Below are 13,544 nucleotides of genomic sequence, written 5' to 3' on the forward strand. Positions count from 1 at the left end.
TATATATAATGAACTTATTGTATACAGTGCTCAGGTGCACTACAACTCATCAGAAAAAGTAACCAAAACACCATGAACATAGAATATGTACAGGAAGTGAACAGTGAAAAAATATTTAAAAAAAGAGAAGAAGGAGAAATGGAGGAGTAGGGGGTATCAGGTGTACTGTTGGTGAATTTCAGGAAGCATGGAAGTTTTGAAGGATGTAGTGTCTCGACAGCTAACAACTGATGCAGGTAGTTTATTCCATGTTTAGCAATTTTGAGTGTGAAAAAATGTTTCTGAAAAATGCTGTGTTGATTTTTGATTTTGTAAGCATGTCCATGAAGTGTAAGCATGTCCATGGAATTCAAAAAGGTGCCCAAGGTTGTTGTTGGAAAGATGGTGGATAATTTTGTGGGTGTCTACCAAGTCAGTTGTCAGATGTAAGAGAGATTTGGCCACACCTTCAAGGAGGCAAGCAACTACTTAGAGGTTCCATCTTTGGATTTTACACATGAAATATTTGTGTTTTTTTAGTTATAATTTAATAACACACAGAGGAGCTGTGCAAAATACAAAATCCACATAAATTTCTGAAAATACTTTAATTATACACTTCCCTGGGATGGTATGGCTAAGAATAAAATAAGAAAATGTTATACCATGCAACATTTTGATATCAGTATGTGGTTAACTTAAAATTGGGAAGAAGACTATCATGATGCCTATAACCTTTAAAAGTCTGAACAGCAATTGATGAATGGTTTACAAGGTGCTGAAGGCCTACTATCCATAATTCAGTAAAACTTTAGTAAATCTAAGCCAACTTTGGTGTGATTTGGATTAAGGAGTTTCAGGTAACAACTACTAACCTATTAAACAATATAAATAAAGAGTTCGTGCTTTTCCTCTCTCAGCTGTTTTGATGGTTGTAACTTATATTAGGTATGAGTAGATAGGAAGAATTTAAGTTGTTTTATTAAATTGTTTGTTCAGTGAGGATACTCCTTTTCCATAGCTTTTTATGATACTTTTAAAACAGAAATGTGTGAAGTTATGACAAGATTAGTGTAACTATTGTTAAATATTTAGCACAAATGATTAACTGCTGAGTAACTAAAGTTGAAATTTCCATTTTGTTTGTACAATAAAGATATGAAGGGGTGCTGAAAAGTTCCTGACTTTAAGGGTTTCATGAAAGGCCTGGTGGAGGCCCAACCTTCTGAGTTCTTTTACAGAACTTAGAAAAACTGAAGGACCACTGCAATAAATGTGTGAATCTGAGAGGGGAATATGTTGAATAAAATCATAATTAACTGATTCTCCTGTATTTTCTTTTATCCAAAGCCAAGAACTTTTCAGCACTCCCTTGTATATAATTTGTAATGTAGGATGGTAATGAAAGAAATAATATCTACATCAGAGTTTCTCCAGTAAAGGTTTTTTTTTCATGTCTTAGTCTGGAAGAGAGGCTGTACCTATGACCTTTGCAGGACTTCTAAGATTGTGAGGTCAATATAGTTTATTTTCAACACTAAGTCAATGCTGCAGTAGAAATGTGGGTGAAAGGCAAATTCCAGCAGATTGCTTTGGGAGGAAAGAAGGACTGGGAATGGTAGATAGTGCAAAGTGGGGCTCCAGTATGGCATGGTGACAAAGAAAATGATGGGTGTGGTAGATGGACTTTGGTGGAGATAGTAAAATAGAATAGGCAGAGAGAAGAGATAGTATGCCTGTGGGTCAGCTGTTGTAGTGTATTAGTGAATAAGTCTTTGATGGTTTTCTTTCGGATGCAGTCTTAAGATATGTGTGTGTGTGTGTGTGTGCGTCATTAGTACCTTCCTAGATATGAGGACAATACTTTGTAGTGGGTGTTAATTGTGTTTTGCAGAAGGTCAACAACTGAACCAAAGCTGAAATATTTTTTGGCTCTAAGAGAAAGAATAGCTTTCAGATACAATTCTTGTTTTGTTATATGAAGTACAGTTAACAGGAATGACTGTCAGGGAATGTTTACATGATTCAAAATAAGAATTGATGATTATCTCTATTGAATCCTCCTGGAAAGCTGATAATTGAGAGTGTTAGTATGAGGTAAAAATTGTGTGTTATAAATGTTTTACTACTTTTATTTAGTTCCTCAGAGGAGAAAAGAAAGTGTTTATGATATTTACCAAGCTTCTGATGATATAAATGTAGGATATATTTAGTTTTAACATCAGTAGATTGATGTTTGTTGGAAATATGAGAGCAATGAAGTCAATTCTAGACTGTTGCAGTTCATGAGAGAAGCAGTTGGATTAGACTGTATTGGATTGTGTGTTACTCCCAAACAAGTACAAAAAATGATATTAGTGTGAGACACAATAAGGATGATGAGTAGCAAAGTGTTAGATGGAGGTGGTAAATAATTTACTAAATAGTTGTAGTGGTGGTGGTGGCGGTGGCGGCTGTTGGTGGTGGTAATAGTAGTAGTAGTAGTAGTGGGAGGAGGAGGAAGAGGAAGCGATTAGAAACATCATATAAGAGCCAGTGTTGGTGAATGAATTTTTCCAATCAACTGAAAAGCACTTCTTTTGGAGATATCCTAAGTTATTTGTGTTCATGTGTAGATGTACTTGAAATGGAAAATTTCCATAATCTAATGATTGCGGTTGCCTAAAGGGAAAGCTGAAGTAAAATAAAAATCGGTTACGTTAAAGTTAAACCATTTCATTGATGAAATAAGAACAGACAGCTTTGAATGCAAGGAGATTGATGATAAGGTCTGCAAAACACACATGAGCATTAAAAGGTAATATTGCAAATATATTCAGTCTATTCTTAGATGCTGGTGATGAGGTTTTTGAAATTATGTTTTGTTAATTGTATAAAGACAATACAAACCTGATATATATTTAGGGTATTCATTTATAAAATACAAAACGGTAATGTCTATAATATTGATAGTATCAGTGATAATGTAGATTTTAAAAAGTTTATATAAATATATATAAAGGCGCAGGAGTGGCTGTGTGGTAAGTAGCTTGCTTACCAACCACATGGTTCCGGGTTCATTCCCATTGCGTGGCACCTTGGGCAAGTGTCTTCTACTATAGCCTCGGGCTGACCAAAGCCTTGTGAGTGGATTTGGTAGACGGAAACTGAAAGAAGCTTGTCGTATATATGTATATATATATATATATATATATATATATATGTATGTGTGTGTATATGTTTGTGTGTCTGTGTTTGTCCCCCCAACATCGCTTGACAACTGATGCTGGTGTGTTTATGTCCCCGTAACTTAGCGGTTCAGCAAAAGAGGCCGATAGAATAAGTACTAGGCTTCCAAAGAATAAGTCCTGGGGTCGATTTGCTCGACTAAAGGTGGTGCTCCAGCATGGCCACAGTCAAATGACTGAAACAATTAAAAGAGTAAAAAGAGTATACACATATATATATTTTTTAATTTTTTTTTTTTTTTAGAAATAACAACTTGGAGGACCTGTATTGATTAGCCCTAAAAAAGTCTGAGGTAAGATATTGTTTTTTTTAAATCAATAATTGTTTAAAAAATTTTAATTTATTTGATATAGTCAATTTTCAGACTGATGTCAAATGGGATTTTAATGTTGGACTTCAATGTATGCCTGAGTTGATAGACTGAGTTAAAAGAGTTGAGAATTAAATTTCAAGTGACAACATGTATAATGATATTTGAATGAATGAATATTACTATTTTGCTCATAGTCTTCGTTATGCATACATACATACACACACACATGCATACAAATATATATGCATTGTATTTATATTTATTTTCTAAGTATTGCTCAAATGTTTCTAAAAATTCCTACTTTTGCATAAATTGTTCAGTTAGCTGTTGATATTAAATCAATAGATTAAGGTGGCAATCTGGCAGAATCGTTAGCACACCAGGCAAAATGCTTAGTGACATTTCATCCATCTTTATATTCTGAGTTCAAATTCCACCGATGTCAACTTTGCCTTTCATCCTTTCAGGATTCTTAAAATAAGCACCAACTAAGCACTGGGGTCAATGTAACTGACTTAACCCCTTCCCTGAAACTGCTGACCTTGTGCCAAAATTTGAAACCAATATTAAACCAACAGAAGGTGATGAGCTGGCAGAATCATTACTGTGCCAGGCAAAATGCTTAGTGATATCTCATCTGTCTTCACATTCTGAGTTCAAATTCCGCTGAGGTTGACTTTGCCTTTCATCCTTTCAGGGTTGATAAAATAAAGTACCAGTTGAACACTGGGGTAATCAGCTTATCCCCTTCTCTGAAATTGCTGTTCTTGTGCCAAATTTGGCGTATTTCTTGGCGTATTTCTTATATTTTCATGCGTTCAACTTAAAGTTAGCTCTCATTGAATCAAAGGTATTTTAGCTGTGACTGTTCCATTTTTTTTTTTTTTCAAACCTACTATATCTGGAACCACATCATCCAATGAGTCCTTCTTTTGTAAGAGAGTAGGGTGTAATTTGAGGGAGGTTTGACAGCTATTTCTTATAAGTCAGTGATCACATAGAAGATTCTTTGATGGCTCATGTTTCAAGCTGGTAATGTTTTGTGTTTCAAGGCCAGAATGTAATTCAGTATTCCAATGATTTCATCAATTAATTCTTTAACTCTGGGGTTTAGTTCATCTGTCTGATGTTATTATAAAGAGGTAGAAACCTTACTTGATAGACTGAAAAAGTTACAATGCAGCCATATAAAATATATGTATTAGATATAGTGCCAGAAAAACTATAACTCACTTGAGTCAGGGTGAGAATGATATCAACATATCAAAACTGAAGTCATGTACTACAATTTATCATCACTACCATCATCATCATCTTTTTTTCCTTTCCAGCACTGTAGCTAGATAGATCCTACTTAATGCAACAGTTTTTATATGTCTTCCACAAGACCCAGCATCCTGAGCAGGTTAAAGTTATCTATTTTAGATAAATTTGTTTTCCTTTTCCTGCATAATTTTATACATTCATTTAGTAATTCTTTTGTCACTACTTTAGCAAGTATAGTAAAGTCAGTGCCTTGCTGATGAGGTGAGAATCACACCAAAACATGTCTGGAATTGTTTCTCACACATGCTGGGAAAATTGAAATAATACTAGTTTTTGACCAATAGCTTTTTTTTCTCTCCTCCTCCTCACTGCATATTTATTTCTAGTAAGATTTTTTAATGCTCTATGCATTAAATATATGAACACTCATTTGCCTGTTTATTAAATTTCCTTCAAATGGAGTATTTTCTTCATTGGAGCTAGTAAATCCATTGCTTTCTCTCACACTTTTTTTCTCATTGATTCTTTTTTTTCTGATTCTCTTTCTCTGATCCTTTTTTTCCCTGCTGATTCTGTTTCTTGCTCGCCCTCTCATATACACTTAACATATACATGTTTCATATGAAGAATCATTCTCAGTAAAGAAGAGAAAATGCAAGACTAAAATATAACATATTTAAAAGACTTCAAAATTTGCTTGTGTAAACAGTATATAAGCACACATTTCTCCGAGATACATATGTAAATTTGTGGAATGTGAACGAGCACCTATAACAGTTTTACTTTAGCAGTTGTTAATGCATTAGAGATGACATCTGAGGAGATAACTGTTAAGCCATACAGTGTATATGCACAGCTTACACATTGATGTACACATACATATTAAGGTAAGTTCTTGTTGATGACATCAACGAAAGAGCAAAACTGGTGCAACGGAAACACATGAATATTTAAATTTCTTTCTCTCTCTTTCACATGCTCTTATATATACTTTCACTCTTAAATTGTTGTTTACAAGTGGAAATTGTTTAATATGTATGTATGTGTGTGGGTGTGTGTGTGTGTGCTCATGTGCATATGGTATACACATATAAACATGTATATGCATATTTGCATACACACACATACATATATGTAAATATATACATACACATGTGTATACACATACATTCTCCACTGTATATATTCATATGTCATGTCTCTCCTGTTTATTCTAATACATTTCTCATTTCATTTAATCATAGGCACATGCACATGCACACATACATGTTCACTCACATGTATACTCATGCATACATGCATGTACACATACATATACACTCTCATATGCGCATTTAAATTACGTGACTGCATGCACTGAACAACTGGATATCTTCAGAAAAGTCTGAACCTAGATGTTAAAGGTCACCAAAATCAGTGAAGAGATGGAAAAAAATTTCTTTGTTCTATAGAACCATTATAGAAGATAGAAAATAAAAAAAAAGCTAAAGTAAAAAGAAATAAAAAGAAAACAATGAATATAAATAAAATAAAACTGCAAAAAATATATTAACAATGTTTCAAATATTGTATAAATGTCCAGTTAAATAAATGTATTTTGCGATGAAGAAAAGGTCAAATCGAAAATACACTCCTTTAATGTAAGATCAAGAAGTTGCTTAAGTTGTTCAAGTCATTTGTTGCCTTATGCAGAATTAAGTCTGGATAGCTGGTTATAATGTTTCTGCCGATTTGAATTTACTGAGGTCATATAAAGACAGGCTGTAATGTCAAGTGCATGGACTGACTGGAGAAGATTGATGGAGTGCAGTATTAGCTATAAATGGCAGCAAAGAGGAAGGTGGGTGGTAGATAAAATAAAATAATAATAATAAATACAATAACAAAATGTAATGTTAAAAAAGATTACTGGAATTTATTAGAATTGTATTTTGGTAGCTTTTGAAATAGATTTTGGGATTTTTGTTGCTGTTGTTATTATTTTGTTTAATCTTATGTTAGCTCCAATCAAGCAGACCTATGAACAGAGGCAGTCCAACTGTGACCATCCTGTGGGGTTTTTTTTTTTATGTGTATAGGGAACTCAGGATCACTGAGTCATTAGACTGTGGCCATACCGGAGCATCACCTTGAAAGATTTAGTCAAACAAGTCACCCTTGTTCTTACTTTTTTAAAGTTTAGTACTTATGCTATTGGTCTCTTTTGTCAAATTGCTAAGTTACAGCGATGTAAACAAACTCACACTGGTTGTCAAGTGATGTGGTGGAAAACAAACACAAAGACACACACACATTCACATACACAATGGGCTTTTACACAGTTTCCCTCTACTAAATTTAATCACACGTTAATTGTTTGGCTTGGGGTTATAGTAGAAGACACTTGGCCAAGGTGCCACACATTGGAACTGAACCTGGTACCACATAGCTGCAAAGTGAACTCCTTAACTAACACAGCTGTGCCTGCACCTATAATGTGTCCTTTTCTAAGATGGTCAAGTGTAATTTGAGGGAGATTTAGTTGATATTTCCAGCAGGTTGAGTGATGCCAAAGAGGATCATAGCAGTGGGAAAATTGTTGTGAGTAATACTATTGTGACAGTGATGTTGTAATATTATAACAATATAAGGTGGCATGCAAAAAGCACCCTGCACACTCTGTAAAGTGGCTGATGTCAGGAAGGGCATCCAGCTGTAGAAATCATTCCAAAACAGACAATGGGAGTCTGGACAGCTCCCTGGCTGACCAGCTCCTATCAAACTATCCAACCCATGCCAGCATGGAAAATGGATGTTAAACAACGACAGTGATCATGATGATGATGTGGTAGTAGTAGTAGTAGCAGCAGCAGCAGCAGCAGCAGCAGCAGCAGCAGCAGCAGCAGCAGTAGTAGTAGTAGTAGTAGTAGTAGTAGCAGCAAATTGGTAAATTTGTAAGAGCATCGGATAGATTGCCTTGTAGTATTTGGTCTCATTATCTGCGCTCTGAGTGTTAGTCATGCAACAATCAATTTTGCATTTCATCCTTCTAAAGTTAAAAGAATACCAGTCTTCCCTTTCTTTTTGGATCATACCTGTAAGAATACACATTTTTGGAATACTCAGCCACTTGTGCATTAATTCCATAAGTAAGGATTCAGTTAGTTGAGCTCGTCATCAAATTCACTGGAGAATCCACAAATGTTGTTATGATATTGAAGTTACTGTCTTGCTCTTGCTGGAATAATAATCAGTTGTGGAGGTGGTAGTGGTGGTGGTGATGATGATGATGATGATGATGATAATCTAATGGTTGCATTGTGGTGGTATTAGCATTATGGTGGTAGTCATGCTTATGTTGGTGCAGTTGTTGCAGCAATCTACTACTTTTGTTGCTCATGGTGATATTTAGAGAAAAGACTTAGGATATTAAATTTTTAGATTGGGAATAAGGATAAGGTTCTAAGTCTGATCTTATTCTAGTCTGAGAATTTATTTATATACCCTTAATATGACAGTGGTGGCGGCAGTAGTTGTATTAGTTGTTATTTGTAGTAGGAGCTATGAGTTGGAGAATGAATGGTTGAATGTATTTCATTGCAGGAAACATTTGTTTATAGCTTAACATTCAGACAGTCTTTTAGCCCTGGTGTATTGCTAGTGTTATTCTGATGTTGTAAAGTGTTTAGCTATCCACACAGTATTTGTATTCACCTCACTTCTTAACACATCTACTGGTCATTGCAACCAAAGATTCATATTTAGCAGCTGAGTACTAACTGAGTGGAGGCACAATGGCCCAGTGGTTAGGGCAGCGGACTCGCAGTCATAGGATCACGGTTTTGATTCCCAGACCGGGCGTTGTGAGTGTTCATTGAGCGAAGACACCTAAAGCTCCATGAGGCTCTGGCAGGGGATGGTGGCGAACCCTGCTGTACTCTTTCACCACAACTTTCTCTCATTCTTTCTTCCTGTTTCTGTTGTGCCTGTAATTCAAAAGGTCAGCCTTGTCACACTGTGTCACACTGAATATCCCCAAGAACTACGTTAAGGGTACACATGTCTGTGGAGTGCTTAGCCACTTGCACGTTAATTTCATGCGCAGGCTGTTCCATTGATCAGATCAACTGAAACCCTCGACGTCATAAGCGACGGAGTGCTAACAACTAACTGCATAGATAGTAAATTGGAAAAAGAAAGTCTAGAAAATTTGTCATTGCTGTTGGTGTTCATCCCAAGTTCAGCCCTTAATGAGCAGACCTATGGTCAAAGCTAGATTTTTAAGCTAGAAAGGTATGATTTGAAGGAGATTCAGCTGCTTTTTCTACAAGGTCAAGTAACTACATAAAGATTTCTTTATCAACTCATAGTCATTAGTTTGTCTCATTTGGAAAGCACAATGGCTTAACACTGAATGTTCGTAAAATATTCAAGGTAATTTGTTGGACATGCCATTCAGAAAGTTCTGTGGGTCATAGCTTGCTCACAACTGATGTAGAAACTACTTATTAGTTCAATTAAAGCAAGGCTTGGTGGAGAAGAAGAGATTAAGAATGTTTGAAAAGATAGCAAGACAAATGAGAGTTATAAGATATTAGCTAGTTGAATCTATCCAGAATGGCAAAAGTTTGATGTGGGTAAATATGATTATCTTGAAGGAATTGTTGGGGTGAAGTTGATGAAGAGAATTGAAATGTATTCTTTTGGTACAGGGAGTTTTTAAGCAATGGTTTTAGACAAAGCATTTTGAAGTTTTTTTATACTGAGCTCTGAGTGAGATATATGGGTAGAAAGGAGTATGGATTGGATTCCATGTAAGCTCATACACTAAGATTTGTGAAGAAATTAAAAGTAAAGGATTATCTCAAACTGAAGGAATTTGTGAAATATATAGGAGCTATGTTAGTTCTGTTGACTATGCATCTGCATATGTAAGTATAGGACTGGGCAAGATTCTTTTGAGGAAGACTAATAGTTACCCATGTGTGCAAGTCTTTTGTCTTCAGGCCACTGGTGTTTATCAATGGGAAAGACTGCTAACTTAGGATGATGTAACTTGGTACAAGTGTCATTGCAAATATTGCTGTCAGAATGCAAAGAACTAGAACAGATACTGCAAGGAATCTCTATAACAGTCTTGCCAACTCACTATTCTGGATTGGTATTTTTTTTTATTGACCTCAAGGGGATGAAAGGCAGAGTTGACCTCAGCAGGATTTGAACTCAGCATGCAGAGAGTTAGAACAAATAACACAAGGCACTTACATTTAACTCTAACTCCTCTGTCAATTTGTCACCTTGTGGACGATAGAGATTGAGATTTGTTTCTTAGGAAGAATGGAATTAATGTGAAAAAGAACCAGTTGGTACAAAGAAGGAAAACTGACCAGTGAATCTAACTTTACTCTTTTTATCTTTTATCTGTTTCAGTCATTGGACTATGACCATGCCAGGTCACCATCTTGAAGGGTTTTAGGCAAATGAATCAATCCCAGTACTTTTTTTTAAACACCTAATACTTATTCTGTCAGTCTCTTTATGACAAACTACTAAGTTACTGGAATGTAAACAAACCAACATCGGTTGTCAAGCAGGGGGGAGTGCGGTGGAGGGAGCTAGTGGAAAAATAAAGTAAAACCCAAAAGTCTGTAATTGCCATTGACTGTCATGCTGATCCCTATGAAAAACTCTACTGGAAATCACTGACGTTTGTTGGGTATTTTATAATTTTTTGTTGATTGAAAAGAAAACTAGCTGCAAATTTGGGCAAAAAGAGGAGAATATTGGATTATGTACCAGAAGTCAGTGGTCATAGATTTGCACCACTAATTGTCAGATAGCAGGCTTCTATTTGGAAACATTGTTTGTTGGTCTTCTGTGATAGTCACTTGTGTTCCTCATAGACAGAGTGCTGTTGATGAAAATTCTAGGTTCTCTTTATGTTATTGGTTATGTTTTGAATAATTTCAATAAGGTTATGATTTTTGTTGCTTAGCTTCAGGTCAGCTCTAAATGATGGGGTTTTAATAAAGACTATATATGTGGTCTATCAACATTTACAGTATTATGCCCCAAAGGGGGTAGGAGTGTTCAGAGTTCAGTAAAGTCAAAAATGTTCAGGACCAAATTTGGAGAGTATAATTTGTGGAAGTGTTTGGAGCAAGAGGTAGTAAGAATCATGGAAAGCTCTGATCCTATCTAGGCAGTGGATTCTAACCCCTCTATGAGTGGATTGCCTTTTATTTGTTTATTTGTATTTTTTTACCACATCCCCATTTCTGTTTGTGTATGTATGTGAATCCCTACAACTTGTAACCCCTTTGATAATAGGTTTTGTATTGATTGTATAGGCCCTAGTAGCCACAAATTATTATTATTATTAAGGTAGCATGCTGGCAGAGTCATTAGCACACTGGGCAAAATTCTTAGCAGCATTTTGTCCAATCTGCATGATCTTAGTTCAGATTCTGCTGAGGTCAACTTTGCCTTTTATTCTTTCAGGGTTGATAAATTAAGTACTAATGAAACACTGGGGTTGATGTAATCGACTAGTCTCCTCTCTCAAAATTGCAGGTCTTGTGCCTTTAATAGAAAGGAGTTATTATTATTATTATTATTTTAATAGGTATTGGCCAATAAAAGGAATCATTATTATTAATGGCTATAGCTAAAATATTGGAAACCATAAAAGAATGGTTGGCGTTAGGAAGGGCATCCAGCTGTAGAAACTCTGCCAAATCAGACTGGAGCCTGGTGTTGCCATCCGGTTTCACCAGTCCTCAGTCAAATCATCCAACCCATGCTAGCATGGAAAGCGGACGTTAAACGATGATGATGATGATGATGATATCTTTTACTCATATCTTCTTGGTCAGATAAACATATTTGATTACATTTTTTACAATTTCTCAGATTCCTTGCCAATCCCAAACTATTATTTTTACAACCTTTTTATTTATACAATGACAGAGATTCAACATTAATCTTAACTGCAATAACATCACCTAACCATTCCAGTCTTATGCACCAAGGAAGTCATCATTCTCTGCACAGGCTTTTAAATATTTCTCTCTGGAATGATCTCATCCATTCATTTTAGACAATTAATTATCTAAAGCACTTAAGATTTAATATTATTTGTCTTAAACACACACGTCAGTCTTAACCTACAACTTACTGGAAACCTCTAAAATATAAAATGAATTCAATTTTATATTTACCTGCTTGCAGGCATAACATAATGAGTTCAGGAATTCCCATTTAGAATGTTTGTAAAGAAATCTAAGTTGGCAGACACACCTGGTAATTCACTGTGATTTTAATTGTAGTAAATAAATTAATTTTCTTGTGACTGTGTAGGCACATGCATGGCTGTGTGTTAAAAAGGTTGCTTCCCAACTACATGGTTTTGGGTTCAGTCCTACAGTGTGGCACTTTGGGCAAGTGTCTTCTACTATAGCCCTGGTTAAACAAAATCCTTGTGAGTGGATATGGTAGATTGAAACTGAAAAAAAAGCTTGTGTGTGTGTGTGTGTGTGTGTGTGTGTGTCTCCCACTACCACTTGACAACCAGTGTTTGTATAAAACCCTGTAACTTAGTAGTTCAGAAAAAGAAACTGATAGAATAAGAATTAGGCTTTGAAATAAGTACTAGGATGAGTTGTTCAACCAAACCCTTCAAAGTGGTCCCTCAGCATAGCTGCAGTCCAATAACTGAAACAAGTAAAAGATAAAGCTATACATTAGAGAAGGTAAAAATGCATGTAATAATTTAACCTTGTTCAAGTTTTGTGCTTGCTTAAATTTGTCCCAAATATCCATGCTTGTTTTTAGACATATAGTTAGCCCTTGTTTCATATGTTCTGAGTAGTATAAAGGTTTCTTTTATAAGTCCCAAGTTTCTCTGGTGGTTTAAAAAAAACAGGAATGCATATCATATATAATGCATGGATATCAGGGAAATATTCTTTTTTAACCCTTTGTCTTATGTGTCACATGTAATACACAGGTCAGGCAAAGAGCTAAATAGAATTAACTAGTTAAGTCTAATTCAATTGTATACAATAGAGAGAGAGAGAGAGAGAGAGAGAGAGAGAGAGAGAGAGAGAGAGAGAGAGAGAGAGAGAGATAGAGAGAGAGAGCTATAAGAAGAATGAACTTTTCAATAATTCATTTCTACAACAATTCTGTACGATTAATGGACAGGACAGAGTTGTTCAGCTAGTTGACACTGCCCCAACCTGAATATAATATATAGAGAGAGCTGCTTTATAAACTGACCTCACTCTAGCTAGGTCCATAAAAGGTTGCTCAGCAAAGTAAATCTATTTCAAATCACTGTTGTTGATAGTCATTAGTAATATATGCAAAAATATTACAATATAAAATATCACGAAACTTACTGAATGAGGAAAGCTAATTTCATTGTTATGTGTATTGAACAATTCTTTTTTATACTCTCATACACAAGTATACCTACCACTTTTAAAAGAGAACTGTCATCTTCATAGTCATTTTAATGCCCACTTTTCCATGCTTGCAAGGGTTGGCCAGAATTTTTTGAGGCAGATTTTCTTCAGCTGGATGCCTTTTCTGTTGCCAACTTGCACTTGTTTCCAAGTAAGGTAATAGTTCATTTTGCCAGACATGTTTTTCACAGAAGATTGATTGGAAATGAGTGACACTGTTTATATGTTGGTAATGCTCCTTTTTACATCACACAGCATGAAGACAAGGAGGGAGACACACACACACACACACACACACGCACCCACACACA

The 13,544-nt window shown here is 35.4% G+C and overlaps 1 protein-coding gene across 7 annotated transcripts in view; it reads left to right on the top strand.

The window, feature by feature from the left end:
• The window catches only part of LOC106875810 (rabphilin-3A), a 285,702-nt gene that overhangs the window by 143,114 nt on the left and 129,044 nt on the right, over positions 1-13,544 (top strand). For 5 of the 7 annotated variants that reach the window (XM_052970468.1, XM_052970476.1, XM_052970470.1 and 2 more), the window contains exon 2: positions 3,451-3,499. The exons of the other annotated variants lie outside the window; for them this stretch is intronic. The gene's annotated coding sequence lies outside the window, so the exon portion shown is untranslated. The remainder of the gene's footprint in view (positions 1-3,450; positions 3,500-13,544) is intronic. 7 annotated transcript variants of the gene reach the window in all.

The sequence above is a fragment of the Octopus bimaculoides genome, chromosome 1 (assembly GCF_001194135.2).
Source record: "Octopus bimaculoides isolate UCB-OBI-ISO-001 chromosome 1, ASM119413v2, whole genome shotgun sequence".
NCBI classification, from domain to species: Eukaryota; Metazoa; Mollusca; class Cephalopoda; order Octopoda; family Octopodidae; genus Octopus; species Octopus bimaculoides.